Below are 16,364 nucleotides of genomic sequence, written 5' to 3'. Positions count from 1 at the left end.
AACAGATTCAAATCTAGATAAACCAGAAGATTTAGGAGAGAAAGTGTTTCTGGTTAGGAAGAACAATCTGCATTAGAAAAAATTTGAGAAAGGAAAAGTATATATAGTTTTTGTTGAGACAAATTCTCTTAGGATTTAGTAGAGTCCATATGTCATTGGAACATTAGATGCTAGACTATAATGATTCCCCTGGTAAGAAGGCCTGATTTACATTAGATTAGAATTCATGGGAGGATGTTATTTTAGTGTGGAAGAATAGTTTTCTTCAAATGTGAGGAGAGCTCTCTGTGGTACTTGAGTTTTACCTCTTTCTTTTCTCAGGCTGTCAGTCATTCTGTGTAAACCAAGGAGCACATGTTTTACATGGCTGTATATAGGTAGGGTATGAGGTGGGGTGACAAGCCATTGCTCTCTGGCACTGTGGCATGAGTACACTGTGCATACATAGTTCTGAATGGAACCCACCAGGCTTGGGCAAATGTAACCAGTGTTTCTATTTATGTGCTAGAGGCCTGGTACATGAAATTCATGCACTGGGGGAAAGGGGCGGGAAGGATCCCTCAGCCTGGTCTGCACCCTCTCACAGTCCAGGAGCCCTTGAGGGATGTCTTGACTGCCGGCTTAGCACTACTGTGGAGGTGGGAGAGGCTCCCACCACTGCTACTGTGCTCACCAGCCATGAGCTTGGCTTCTGGTTGAGCAGTGCTCCCCCTGTGGGAGTGCTCTGACCACCAGGAGGCAGCTCTTGTGTTGAGCGTCTGCCCCCTGCTGGTCAATGCATGTCATAGCGAGTGGTTGAGCTGCCTTAGCATATCATTAGCATATTATGCTTTGATTGGTTGAACGGATGACTGGATGACCGAACACTTAGCATATTAGTCTTTTATTATATAGGATCTTCTTTATTATATAGGCATAGAACTAGTCATTTTTTCCTCCTGTAATGGAAGTCCTATGATTTGTGTCTTCCAGTTTTCTCATTTGGGAAAGGAGAAGAAAAGGAGAGCAGTGTCTTTGTTTTTTCCTTTCCTGCTTGCACTCACCCTAGAACCTTTTCTAAGTCAGAATATGAGTCAAGTAGTTGTCTTATATCTAAGTTTTTTCATCTTCCCCTGATCTCAAGAAACCCAGCTTTTGTAATCAGTCCCTAGGAAGGAAGACTTAAGTGGACAAAGTACTTACTTGATGCATTTTTTGTTGCTGCCATAACAAATGACCACAAACTTAGTGACTTAAATAATATATGTTTATGATCTTAATAGCTCTGGAGGTCAGGAGTCTGACATGGACTTCAAAGAGCTAAAACCCATGAGTTGGCAGGACAACATTCCTTTCTGAAGGCTCCAGGGAGAATCTCTTTCCTGCTCATTCCAGTCATTGGCAATATTCACTTCCTTGAAGTTGTAGGACTGTAGTCCCTATTCCTGCTATTTGTTGGTTGAGGGCTGTCTACAGCTTCTAGAGGACTCCACATACCTTGCTTCATGGCCTTGTCTTCTTCACCTTCAAAGCCAGCAACAGTGATTTAAGTTATGTTCAGGTGTACCTGTTTGCCTGGCCAGTGTGGCTCAGTAATTGAGCATTGACCTATGAACCAGGAAGTCACGGTTCAATTCCTGGTCAAGGCATATGCTGGGCCTGGGTTGCAGGCTTGATCTCCAGTGTGGAGTGTGTGTAAGGCTCACTCATTGAGTCTCTCTCATTATTGGTGTTCCTATCTCTCTCTCCCTTGCACTTCATCTCTGAAATTTATAAAAGAAAGAAAAAAAAAAAAAAAAAAAAAAGAGTACCCTTTTAATTTCATCACTAAAGGCCCGGTGCACAAAATTCATGCAGTTGGTGGGGGTTCCCTCAGCCTAGCCTGTGCCCCTTCACAGTTCGGGAGCTGGCAGTCAGGCATCCTTATTGCTACGGTGAAGGCAGGAGAGGCTCCTGCCACTGCTGCTGCACTTGCCAGCTGTGAGCCCAGCTCAGGGCTTCTGGTTGAGTGGCACTCCTGCATTGAACATCTGCCCCCTGGTGGTCAGCATGCATCATAGTAACCAGTCTTTCTGCTGTTTGGTTGATTTGCATATTAGCCTTCTATTATGTAGGATACACTTTTAAGGACCCAAATGATTAGATTGGGACCTATAAAGATTCCCATGGTAAGAAGGCCTGATTTACATTAGATTAGAATTCATGGGAGGATTTTATTTTAGTGTGGAAGAATAGTTAATCCCACTCAGATAATCCCAAATTATCTCATTGCAAGGTTCTTAACAATAATCACCTCTGCAAAATCCCTTTTGCCATGCAAGTTGGCAGAAAGTTCTGGAATTAGGACAAGGGGTCATTATTTTGCTACCACACCTGGTGAAGTAAAAAATGATCTGACACAGGAACAAACAGTCCTCAACTTTTAACCATTCCATTGCTGACAATTTTGCACATTGAATATTAATATCTAGAGCTCTCTTTCCTATGCTAATTCAGACTTTCCTACATGCACTGATAAATGAGTTTTTGAGAACAAGTCTCATAATATATAACTACATAGAATAAGAAGAGGGGGATATTGAGACAAGGGAAAGTTTTAATTTTCTCTCCAAAGTATAAGAAAACAACAACTACCTGTGAGCATGTTTAAATGATGCTGGAAGGAATCAACAGAGAAGGAGAGGAGGGTGTGGCAGTCTGAAAGTAATCTTCCCAAAGCTGTTCTCTCTGACATAGTGATAGAGTTTTAGGTAGGCGCATGGCCATCCAACTAGAAATTACATTTTTCAAAGCCCCTTGTCTCTAAGTTTTCAAATAGTGTTAGGTTCCTTTAGTAATGCATTCTCTCATACATGGAAGGTAGAGTGAGTTGCCCAGCATAACCATGGTCTTCTAGCAGCATTCAGCATTAAATGTTAAGAAACTGATGTCAGTGGCAGTCTCTTGAATTGACTCTCTAAATCACACATGTCAAACACAAGGCCCGCGGGCCAAATCTGGCCCGCCAGGCCTTGCAATGTGGCCCGCACCGCGCTGTCATCACTGCACTCCGCTGCGTTCCATCACAATGACGCGCGGTGACATAGGAGGCTTGTGATCTTCGGCCGCCTCGCCGGCCGCTGTACTTGCTATCTATTACGCATGTGCATAGATAACAAGTCACCGAGATTCAGGAGGCGTGACCTATAGTCCGGCATCCGATGTGGTTGTGCAGGTGGCAGAGCAGAGGAGAGAGTGAGTGTGCGGGCATAAAAAATACACAGCAGAAGCTGCCAGTTCCTGGCATAAAGTGCAGGCATAAAAATCACAACAGAATCTGCTATCTGTACCCAGCCAGGCATTTATTGACTGACTTTTTTTTTCTCCACTCCATCTGCCAAATCAAGCTATCCCTGTGCAGTTTCCAACTTTTTCCTTCTAACGCAGATTTCCAATAAACTACATCTTTTACTGCCAATATTGATCCCAAAATGTCCAGGAAAAGAAAAGTTGACGGTGAAGGCAGACAATTTAATGACAAATGGGAAAATGAATACATGTTTGTGCTTAGAGAGGGCAAACCAGTGTGTATATTGTGTTATGAGACAGTGTCAGTGATGAAAGAGTACAATATACGTCGTCATTTTGACACCAAACATAATGTTAAGTATGGCAAATATACTTTGGAAGAAAAGCATAAAATTGTTAAAGAACTAAAAGGTAAACTACAATCACAGCAGCAAATGTTTACAAAGGCTACAGCGAAAAATGATGCTGCAGTGAAAGCAAGCTTTATAGTGGCTGAAGAAATTGCCCGTACTTCAAGGTGTTTTTCAGAGGGTGCCTTTTTGAAGCAATGCATGCTAAATGTGTGTGAGCAAGTATGCCCAGACCAGATACAGAGTTTTCAAAATGTCAGTTTGTCAAGAAACACCATTGCAGATAGAGTTTAAGAACTCTCAGGAAATCTATCATCACAGCTGGCCGAACAGGCATGCAGTTATCTCGCTTTTTCACTTGCTATCGATGAAAGCACAGACAACACTGATACAGCGCAGCTGTCCATCTTTATACGTGCTACGAAGACTGACCTCTCTATCACTGAGGAACTTTTGGATGTAGCTGCCATGCATGGGACGACGACTGGTAGAGATATATTTGAGGCTGTGGAGAAATCTATAAATAATTTTAAATTACCCTGGGAAAAGTTGGTGGGGCTAACTACCGATGGCGCACCTTCAATGTGCGGAGAAAAGAAAGGCTTGGTTGGACTAATGAAGGAAAGAATGCAAAAAAGTCACTGCCACACACCCTTGATTACTTATCATTGCATTATCCACCAAGAGGCTATGTGTGGAAAAGTTCTAGACACGAATAACATAATGACCACAGTCATTAAAACTATTAACTTTATATGGGCACGTGGCCTGAATCATCGCCAGTTCCAGCAGTTTTTACAGGAGGTGGGTGCAGAGCATGGAGACGTGCCATACCACACAGAAGTAAGATGGCTGAGCAAGAGCGCAGTCCTCAAAAGATTTTTTGAGCTCAGAGAACAAATTGCTCTTTTCATGGAAAGTAAAGGAAAGCCCTTGCCTGAACTGTCGGATCCCGCCTGGCTATGTGATTTTGCTATGATGTGTGACATATGCGAGCATCTCGCCCAACTGAATCTGAAGCTGCAGGGACGCAAACAAGTCATCATGAAGATGTCTGACATGATCACAGCATTCCAGCGTAAACTTCAACTATGGAAGTCCCAACTGGAACAGGACAATCTTGCCCACTTTCCCTTTTGTTTGAGTATCTCAACCACTATTTCTGGTACTTTTCCTTGCAGTCGGCTGGCTACCAAAGTTAGCCGTTTACTAAGTGAATTTGAGCGGCGCTTCTCTGACTTTAGAACACAGCACTCAGGCTTTGACATCTTTGCCAATCCTTTTACAGTTGATGTCAACAATGTGCCCCATCACCTTCAGATGGAGATAATCGAGCTTCAGTCTGACAGTGGCCTGAAATCAAGGTTTCAGGATGTTGAAATTGAGGACTTCTACCCTCTACTGCCCCCTGACTCAATGCCAGAGCTCCGACTTCATGCTGCCCGTATTCTATCCATGTTCGGGAGCACCTATCTTTGTGAACAGATGTTTTCAATAATGAATCTGAACAAAAACAAGCACAGATCACGCATTACCGATGACAACCTCCATGCTGTTTTCGGGTTGCTACAGCCCAAGAAATAAAACCGAACATGGACTCATTGATCCAGGGAAAACGGTGTCAGACATCTAGCCAGAAAACAAAACAATGAGCATTTTAGGTACATTCCAATATTACTGTTTTGCTTGATACCAATATTACAGTTTTGCTTGATAGCATGTGAGTTGGTTAACAGCACTGTTAAGGAAAAGATTGTTCCACTCATTTTAAATTCACATTTCTGGTTAACATTGTCAGTTTATGACTGTTCAGTAAACCATTCGGCCCGCGATTTAGGCTGGATTTTAGATTTTGGCCCCTTCTCTGATTGAGTTCGACACCCCTACTCTAAATCCTGGTATTAACAGTCAGCTCTGCTACCACCTAATCATACCCTCTAGGCTAGCCTGGCGGCCACTCTGTTCATCAGGCACTGGGAAATGGAGCAAGAAGGCATCTCTGCTGTGGCTTTCTTCAGATAGCCAGGGAAGACAATGGGAAATGCTACAAAAATCACATTTTCAGATTATAGTGGAAAAATGGATTTCCAGAAGGATAGATACTAGGCAGGCAAGCCTAATGGACAAAGACAACTTTAGATGCAGTTGGTACGATGAGTCACAGTGAAGGAATAGTAATAGGGGTGTTTTGGGCAGCCTAGAGAAATTCTCTTTTACACAGTAGAGGGCTGGGCAGAAACTAGATACTATTGTTAGGATTAATGATTTCTTACCAAGTAACCAGAACTAAGCCAGTATGTAGACCTAAAGGCCCTCAAGGGAGGTGAAGGCTGGGTGCCTCAGAAAAGGAACCCTGCAGGACAGCCAGAGGGTTATGCAGTGAACATTCTTCACAGCTTCCACAGAGTACCCTGGAGCCATTTACACAGGGGAAAGGGAAATACTTAGAACTTTGGGAGCTCTTACTACATACTGCCTCTAATTTTACACAAGACTATAACAGTCCAACAAAGTTGGATGTCAGGAGTTAGATGAAGTTTTGGCCCATATTCATCTAACAGTGGGTCTAGTGGGACTTCAGACCCATCCTGTGTTTATTATTCCAGTTCCAGAATATATGGTGGGAATACACACACATATACTTGGTAACTATTAGAGTAACTATTCTGGTTCTCTGTCCTATGGATTGAGATAAATTATGAAAGGAAGAACCATCTAGAGTTCTGGAACTCTTCCCACACAAAATGCCAATGGTAAGTGGTAAGCAATACTTCGGGAGAGATTGTGGAGATGATCACTGCCATAGCAACCTGGAGAGAAGCAGGGGTAGTGATTCCTGCATACACTGTTTCTGTTTGACTAGGGCAAAAGCCTGAAGGACCTTCAAACATGACAGATTATTACAAACCTAAGAAGATTGTGATGATAGTTACAGCTCTAGTTTTAGATATACAATAGTATATTTATAAGTCGTCACCCCACCACCTGATATGCAACTATTGATGTGGGAAATACATTATTTTCCATCCCAATCAGTAGGCAAAATCAGAAGCAGTTTGAATTTACATAGAGACCAAGGTACATCTTTATTATATTTTATAAAACATCAATTGGTCCTTTACATTGCTTATTGCATTGTTGATTGGACCCAGTGAACAGAAAGTAGAAAATACATATGCCAGAAGGTGAGAAACAAAGTCTGTGATAGTTCAGGGTCCTGCCTGCCACTTTAGTGATGGTTCAAGGCTTCATTCATTTGGGGCACAGTAGGAAACCCCTTTTGCAGAGAAACAACTGGTAGTACCTTGTACCAACCAACCACCACAAAGGAAGAGGCGCAGTGTATGATGAGACCTTTTGGATTTTAGTGATGATACATACATTTGGGAATACTGTACCATCCCAAGCTGCCAGTTTTAAGTGGGTCCTGGAAGAAGAATGAGCTCTGCAGCAGGTCCAGGCTGGGATTCAGGCTGACATGCCACTTGGGCCTTATGATATAGCAGATTTGAATCTTGCCTGAGGCTTATCAAGCCTGCACAAGGTAAAGGGAAATTGCAACATCTCTTGTTATTATCAAACAACTGCTCTGACTTAACATTAATTGCCAAATAATTCTTAGTGATTATTGGTCATATGATTCAGATTGGGTTTTAGCTGGACATATGATTCAACCAAAGTTACACATGGTCAAATGGGGTATTTGAGGAGCATTTCATAGAGGGACTGTTCACAGGGTTTGGATAAGGAATATGGAAATCACTTGAAATGGTACAGTAGCAGGGCAAAGAGAGGAATTAGTCACTAGAATATGAAGATAGAGAAGTTGTGTGGAGTGGGTCATCTAAAAAGAGCTATGTCATTGTGTGGAGAGATGACCCTATTAATGGTTTCTGCTCTATCTCATTTATCTCCCTTTCTCTGATCTCCCATTCATGCTACCTTTGGCCAGATCCAACTTAGAGTCAAAGGGCCTATTGGTATAGTCCAAACAGTTCAGCCTCCCAGAGCACAGAACACAGCAGAGAGGGCCAGAGGATAGATTTGGGGTGACAAATGGAAGAAAACCAACTTACCATGAGAAAACAGAGTATTAAAAATAATACTTTAGCTAAAAATAATCTGACTCCCCAATGTTTTCATTTCTGGCTAACTTTTTTTGTTATGAGCTGGAAATTAGATTTTGAGGCATAAATCTGCCTAAATTCATATTATAAAGAGTATTGTGTAATTTTATTCCACACCTATATAAATATTAATGATTTTCATTGTTTTTCTTACTAATGTCCTCAAATTGGCTGATATTTCATCATCATCACTCCTATTTTATCCACAGAGAATATGATCCATTATAATTTTTGGATATATCCTCATTTTGTGTGACCACTGAACTGGCCTGCTTCAGATTTGCCCCAATTATTTCAGCCATCTTCACGTTTGATTCTTATCACTATGGGTTGAATGAACTGTGTGGCCATCTACACTGATTATGAAGGGGCTTGCAGTGATAGGATTAGCAATGCCATAACCTGGTCACCTTGCCCAGAAACATTCTCAAGAATCAGTTTTTCAAAATCAGCAGAAGAGAAGAAGCTGACCCTTATTTTCCTTTTGAATTTTCAACTACACTGTCACCCGAATTTTTCAAAAGTAATATAGTAGGACAGGTGTCCTGAAATAAGTGCCCAGCATCTTCGGAAAGAGCAAGTGGATGATAATATCCAGATCTGAAGTTCACAGCGACAGTGAACTGACCATCCTAGTTATCCTCAAGGAGCCCCAAACTGCATGATGTATCAATAGTTCCTGAAAGAGGCAAAGCAAGACAAAGTGAGAGCAAATTTTGTAACTGAAGAGTAGCAAAATTTTATGCAAAAATATATAATACTAAAATGAAACTTGGTAGTCCAATTTTCTTTCTAGTTAGAGTGAATCATTAAAATTTCTAATAATAAGCTATCCTAAATAATAAAACATTAATATGCAAATTCACTGAATGGTGGAATGATCGGTGGAATGACTGGTTGCTATGACACACACTGACCACCAGGGGACAGATGCTCAATCTAGGAACTGCCCTTCAGCTCCTGTGTTGAGTGTGTGCCCTGCCCCCCAGAGTGAGATGACCAGTGGTGTCGATTGGGTGCCATGGGAGCCTGTTACCCCCCTCCTCCAGCCTCGCACCCCTGATCACCACACCCACCGGTCACCCTGCAGATCAGTTCTGATTGATGGCCAGGCCTAGGGACCCTACCCTATATATTGGGAATGATCGCTTAGATTTAAAAATTAAAACTTTGCAAGGCTACTCTAACACTGAAAAAACAGGATGATGCAGCGATGACATGCATGGACTCTGGCTTGCACATTTTGTTGTCAGCCCTGATTCTGACGCTTATAACAGTGTGACAAAGCCAATTACTTTGTCACAATTACTTAACTTCTCTCTACTTCAGTTTTTCCGCTCATAAGATGGGGAAAATGGTATTACTGCCTCAGAAGGATCATGTTATAATCAGGGGACAAAAATGTAGCTGCCCATACAATAGCAAGAAGCCTTTCACTTGTATGAAAAGTATGGTCACTGGTGCCTGCAGCTTCCCGGATTGTGAGAGAGATGTCCAACTGCCATTTTAGTCCTGATCCCTGTGGAGATCGGGCCTAAACCGACTGACATCCCCGGAGGGGTCCCAGATTTTGAGAGGGCTCAGGCCAGGCTGAGGTCCCCCTCCATGCACAAATTTCATGCATCGGGCCTCTAGTTATCATATATTGCATTAGCTATATCATTGTCATCTTTATTCAAGGCCTTGAAGAATTTCAGTTTTAAGAAGAATCTGTGGTTTCTTAATCATATTAGTTTAAATTTGTGAGGTTTTGTGTGTGTATGTATGTGTGCACAGTCATACATTTTTAAGATCTAGCAGGGTTTTGTTTTGGTTTATTTTCCCCCAAAGATTGTTTATAAAGTTAGACATTTTCTTATTATGGAAGCCTACTGATATAAACTGATCTTTCTACTTAGAACATTTATATTATTTATTATTAATGAACTTATGTATTACATATTTATAATTATAATAGTGAGGCCACATAATCACATTTCCTGCTGATTTAAAGAAAAATATTTTAAAGCACACAATGCCTAGTAAACCATCATAGATTCTTTTTTCTCTGATTTTTTATTTTATTATATTATTTATTTATATATTTTTAAAATTTATTTATTGATTAAGGTGTTACATATATGTCCTTATTCCCCCATTACTCCCTATCCCCCCACTCATTCCATCACCCCCCTGTTGTCTGTGTTCATTGGTTAGGTTGTCATAGATTCTTATAATTTCACTTTCCCCCCCCACCCCAGTTTATTTAGACATGAAATTATTAGGCAGAATTGCTGCTTTTCTGAAGTGATTTTTCTGAAATTGGATGAGGATAAGTGAAATAGTGACTCTATTATTTGTTCCTAATTCTCTTAACATTATTTTCATTCACAAAGTTAATAAGCACATCCTACTCTAAATGATAAAAATACAGCCAATGCAAATGCAGTGACTTTGTGGTACTAAAACTGGGGAGTTAACACAAAATATTGTAACTTATTTTCAGAAAAAAGTCAGTATAAAATCAGAAATCAAAATGAATATAGCATAGTATAAATGTTTGAGTAGAAATTGCAATTTCTTATGTTTTTAGGGGTGTTAAGGAAGTCTTGTTCTTTGGTTTACTTTATTGTTTGATTGTGATAACATTGCAAGTGGTGGTAATCATTAACCTGCTCAAACTTAGTGTCTGAAAGCTTCATAAATGTCAACTTAAATATTTAGTTTGTTAAGATAATTTATAAACTTTAAAGGGGTCTTCCTGTGCCAAGGGTATATTATTAATGTGAAAGTAAATCCTCACAAAGCTAAATAAATTCTCTTCCATATTTTAAAAAAAGAAAGAAAGAAAAATATTTTAGTCTCAATTGGCAACTCTTTAAGAAAAGGTTAGGAATGTTACAGCCTCTCTTGGCTACTTTTTCATCACTTTCTTACTTATACTTTTTTTCCAACAGGAGCCCACTACTCATGCTTCTCAAGCTTTTCCATCACAGTATTCCTAATGGCAGAGAAGGGTGGAGGCTGCTTCCCAGGGATCTGAGATAGCTTCTCAAGGTACAGCAAGGAAATTTCTCTCATATTTTATTTGAAGAATATATTGGAACTTTGCAATCTCTTTTCTATTGTATATTGTATATTGTATATTGTATATATAATTCTATTAGGCTTGGTATAGTGCTTTATAATAGCACTAGAGGCCCGGTGCATGAAATTCATGCACAGGGTTGTGTGTCCCTCAGCCCAGGCTGCACCCTCTCCAATCTGGGACCCCTCAAGTGATGTCCAACTCCCCAAATGGGCAATTGGACATCCCTCTCACAATCCAGGACTGCTGGCTCCCAAATGCTCGCCTACCTGCCTTCCTGATTGTCCCTAACTGCTTCTGCTTGCCAGCCTGATCACCCCTTAACCATTCTCCTGCCAGTCTGATTGATGCCTAACTGCTGCCCTGCCAGTCTGATTGATGCCTAACTGCTGCCTTGCCAGCCTGTTTGCCCCTAACTGCCCTCCCCTGCAGGTTTGGGTGCCCCCCAACTGCCCTTCCCTACAGGCCCGGTCATCCCCAACTTCCCTCCTCTGCCGGCCTGGTCACCCCTAACTGCCCTCCCCTGCAGGCTTGATTGCCCCCAGCTGCCCTCCCTTGCAAGCCTGATCATCCACAACTGTCCTCCATTGCAGACCTGGTCCCTCCCAACTGCACTCCCCTGCTGGCCTGATCATCCACAACTGCCCTCCATTGCAGACCTGGTCTCTTCCAACTGCCCTTTTCTGTTGGCCATCTTGTGGTGGCCATCTTGTGTCCACATGGTAGCAGCCATCTTTGACCACATAGGGACAGCCATTTTGTATGTTGGAGTGACAGTCAATTTGCTGTCACTCTTTTAGTAGATAGGATGTTCAATATATGTTAGTTGTTGTTGATAATAGAATCCTGGGAGGAAAAGAAGCAATGAACTTCCAAGCTATTGTTTCACTTTCTTTCTGGTAGAAGGTTCTTGAGTCTTCAGCAGCATCAATAGCAATTTACATGATTATATTAAGTGTGGATTTTTGTTTGGATTAAGGTCAACTAAATGTCTTTGAGTGAACACAGATTTTTCTCTTGCTATAAGTAGGAAATTAAAAGTAGCTTTGATCATATTTACTATAGTGGATGATCAAGGCCGTTCAGGGGCTGTATGAAATAGAGAAAAGAGCTATTTACCCAGAGTCAGAGCTTTTCTCTTGATATGTACATTATGTAGTCAATTTGTGTCTCTGCTATCTATGAAATAAGAAAGGAGGTTGGTACAGTATGACACAGTGGTTTTTAAGGACTTAAAAAAACATGGTAAATTGTATTAAAATGTTATGTTGAGGGAAAGCCCACCACGTATTAACAATGAAATGGAGCTCCTGGGATTCCTTGAAACACTGAAAACTCCTGTTGTAGAACAAAGAACACTCTGGAGCCAGACCAATATTACTGCTTAGGAGCTCTAGGCTTTCAGTAAGATATATCTCTGTGTATCAATTTTCTTATCTATAAAATGGGAATAAGAATGATAACCTCAGCGGATTGAGACAAGCATTAAATGAAATAATACAGTAGAAGCTCTTCGCATAGGGCCTGTTATATATATATAAGTGCTTCCCCATATGGTATATACTTAAGAACTACTTGCTCAAAATTCTTTCTACTGAAGAAGCTGTAAGAAATAAAGCTTGGGAGTTGTCAGCAGTTAGCACAGATTTCCTGCAGTGAAATAGGCCAGTCTATGGAGAGGCAGATAAAAGAGCAGATAAGTGGAGAGTAACAGGAGAGACAAGACAGTAAGGAGCCTGTTGGTGCCTCAGTTCCTGTTTCTGATTGTTCCTGAGACCTAATTTGATTCTTGTCCTCAGTTCGGTGAGAAATCCCAAGATATTATAATACATTTCTCTTTTCCTTAGCGAGGAGGTTGGGTTATGCTGTGATGTCTCGGTTAAACTGGAAATTATGCTTTTCAAAATCTTCCATTCACAGTTCTGAGTTAGAGCTGACCAAGAGATTAAAGGGAAGCAAATACCATTTTTCTTGGAAGGGCAATCCTGGTCATATAGACTCAGAAATAACTACCTGTGGGTCCCACTTTGTTCTTGCTCTCCATACAATCCTGTTATTCATTGCAACTGAACTGCTGGGCCTGCTCACCCAAAGCAGACTCACTCCTTCCTCCCCTCTGCCTGGCCACTTGGCTTCAGGCCCACAGAGGTGGTAAGCTACCCAGAGGGAACATCTTCCCATACATCTCTCTGTGAGCTCTTGCTTCACACTCCCACTGAAGCAGCTGGCCATAGTTGCCTCTCAGACTAACGCACTCATGCCAGTGCGTTTAGGGGACATAGTTAATGATTTTCTCATGTCCTCTGACCTTCGCTTCCTCAGTTGCTCCCACATTGTGTGAGGTCTAATTCATATAATAAACCTCTGATTCCCACAATGCTCTAGTGGCTCTGCTTCTCTGATTAAAGCCTCACTGCTACAGCTAGTTTGTGTTTCTCTCACTTGCATGCAAACCAACATAATATTGATACTTTCTTCTACATCTTTTGCATTTGTTAAATGCAGACATAAAGGGAAATATCAAGGCAGCACTTTTTAAAAAATGTAATGTTTTTGGAACAGAAAAATGATGATTTTTTAAAAAACATAATTCTTTTTTAATAAAGAATGGATTAATTATAACTTATGGACACTTCATGAAATTGTCTAATTGTTGTGAATCTCTTGAGCCAAAGTGAGGTAAATATGTATGACTTTTGGTAACACTTTGAGAAAGGTACATTAGGAAGACAGGTCTGGAGCAAAGAAGATATATTTGGAACATGGTATTAATGATTATGACCTTTTCTTCATCACCATGCATTCAACCAGAAAAGCAGACATACTGGAACACACACACACACACACACACACACATACACACACTTGTTACAGAAATTTTACCTTACCTAATTGTGGGAGCTGATTAAATAGTCTCGATAAGACTGTTTGTTGTCTTTGTGTTTGAAGCTGGAGCACAAAGTCTAATCTCCCTAAACCTTTGGATACCTTTTTCTACAGTATACCAGAAAAACTCTTCAGACAAAGGAAGACCAACCTCTTTAAGCACAGTTAGAAGAGCTGTTTCTCTTGACAAAGAAGGCTCAATAGACTTTAGGCATTCTAGGTACCCAACTTCATTGGGATCTGGTCATAAACCTCTGTTTCAGTTTTTAAGGTCCTAATCATTTAGGGCATGCCAAGATATCCCTTCCCAAATGAGGGACAAATTATTGCACCTGACCTATATCCATTTTCTATTGATGGTCAACATATTACCAGAAACTGTTTTACAACAACCCAAATTGATTTTCTCACAATTCTCATAGGTCAGATGGCCGGATTCTCTGCTCAGGTATTCACTGGGCTGAGAGCAAGGTGTTGGCAAGGGCTGCATTGTCATCTGGGCTTAGCTATTTGCTGCTCTTCTCTTTTTGGAAGGCCTTTTAGAGACCCTCCATTATCAGTGGCCACACGGAGGAGGGTGTGCTGCTAGGGCAAACTTTTAAAAGTTCCTAAAAGTAAATGCAAATGAACTGAGTGTGGGAAGCAGAGATGAGAGAAGTAGAGTGGCCAAGGAAGGAATTTTAATGAAATGACTTCTAAGATTATGAGGGCTATTGACATTTAATAAATAGCTAGTAAAATTAATTGTATCATTTTTATAGCAAGTGATTGAAATCTAATTCTATTTTATTAAAGAAAAAAAAGAATTTCTTAATGTGGTTGGGAAGTTTAAAGTTCAGCTAACTTCAGGTATGGCTGCATCCAGAGGATCAAATGATTTTTCTAGGATTCTGTTTTTCTCATCTTAGCCAAGGCTCTTTTCCACGCCTCCTTCCATTGCTTGTAATACCCAATACAATGTAAATGCGGTATAAATAGTTCTTATTGTTTAGGGCAGTGGTCAACAAACTCATTAATCAACAGAGCCAAATATCAACAGTACAACGATTGAAATTTCTTTTGAGAATTGAAAACCGAGTTCTGCGCATGGGCCATGAAGTTTCAATTGCACTGTACATGCGCACCCACACATGGTATTTTGTGGAAGAGCCACACTCAAGGGGCCAAAGAGCTGCATGTGGCTTGTGAGCCGCAATTTGCTGACCACTGGTTTAGGGAATAATGATAAGGAAAACATCTGTACTTACTCAGTACAGATACAGCTCTCATAGGCCTAATTACATCAACAGAACATGACATTTTTCTTTTAAATATTTTTGATTTGTGGTTGAATCCACACATGCAGAACCCACGGATATGAAGAACTGACTGTACTATGAATCACCATTTTCCCATAAAGTCTGTGCCACTGATATTGCTAGCTGTAAAAGTAAAGCATATAAAACATACATTTTCTCTTAAAGAATGGGAACGAACTTATCAATTAACTTCTTTTTAGCCAAATTTGATGGCTAGGGAAAAATCATATGGCATATGCATCTTTTTTTTCCTCTTCTTCTCTTTTTCTTTCTTTGATTTTCATCTTTTGATAGTGCTTATTTTACTCAAAGCCAAAAGAGGAAAACAAAACTATTTAATTTACTTTATCACTTATTAAAGACACTTTTGAACCTTACTTGCTTTTGAGATATTGTTCGGATCATTGGAAAGTTATAAAAAAGGGATTATTGTGAAAATATATGAATGTTAAAAATTATATGAGTTTATGTCAATGACTTATCAGAAACCTTACAAAACTATTCTTAAAAGCTAAATTATATTAAAAACTATGAAAAGCTCTATTTGTAATTATAATTTAAGAGAGCCCCTCCACTGTTCCTTTTTCCTGATGGTTTATTTTTTAAAAGCCAAAATATAAGGCATTCTTTTACTTTGGTTGTAATGTTGGTCATTCACAGGCATAAACAGACTATAACAGTAAGTTCCACCAGGTTGCGCTGTAGTTCCACAATGGAAGCAAAAGTGCCAGCATCTGCAGAGAATTCTCTGAGGTCTCAGTTAACCATACTATTTCTGTTCTTGAAGCAAATAGGGGATAGAGGTAAACATTTAAAAGGAAAAAGAAGAGATTTTTCTGAAAATGAAGACTTCCAAATTAACTATGATTTAAAATTAGTATTCAGCAAATAATGATTTTTCTCTGAGAACATTTACTTCCTTTTGGAAAGATTGCATTTGACTCAGTCTTAGATAAAACTACTTTCCTGCTGGCAACGAACAAAAAAACAAGAAAAAAAACACACAAAAACTCTGTTGGAATTTTTTTCTTATATTCTCTAGTTATTCATGGATATAACTATTTTTTTTTTTAAAAAAAGGTATTTTTTATTTAAAATTATAGCAGGATCTTTGATGTAAATCAGGCTTTAGAAAATATAAGAACATTTCAACTTGAAAACAACTTTTTCTTTTTGTGAATAAAGCCCTTTTTCTTTTCTGCTCTTATTTTCTCCAAATGTCAATATTTATGAGCCAGGGGTTGTGGGAACTGTTACCTAGAGTTACAAGGGGCCAGAGTTTGCCCTCTTATGTCTCTTGGGAGCCCAGTGTGTGTGTGCTAGAGAGAAGTTTTTGGCTGGAAGGGCCCAATCCCTCTTTCTTTGCACC

At 40.1% G+C, this 16,364-nt stretch overlaps 1 protein-coding gene across 1 annotated transcript in view; it reads left to right on the top strand.

Moving 5' to 3' along the window:
* TTC29 (tetratricopeptide repeat domain 29) overlaps positions 1-16,364 on the top strand; it is a 540,856-nt gene that overhangs the window by 5,671 nt on the left and 518,821 nt on the right. Inside the window, exon 2 of the mRNA XM_084883709.1 lies at positions 10,681-10,780. The gene's annotated coding sequence lies outside the window, so the exon portion shown is untranslated. The remainder of the gene's footprint in view (positions 1-10,680; positions 10,781-16,364) is intronic.

The sequence above is a fragment of the Pipistrellus hanaki genome (genome assembly GCF_964339955.1).
Source record: "Pipistrellus hanaki genome assembly, chromosome: 5".
Classification (NCBI taxonomy): domain Eukaryota; kingdom Metazoa; phylum Chordata; class Mammalia; order Chiroptera; family Vespertilionidae; genus Pipistrellus; species Pipistrellus hanaki.
This window is presented reverse-complemented; position numbering and strand designations above follow the sequence as displayed.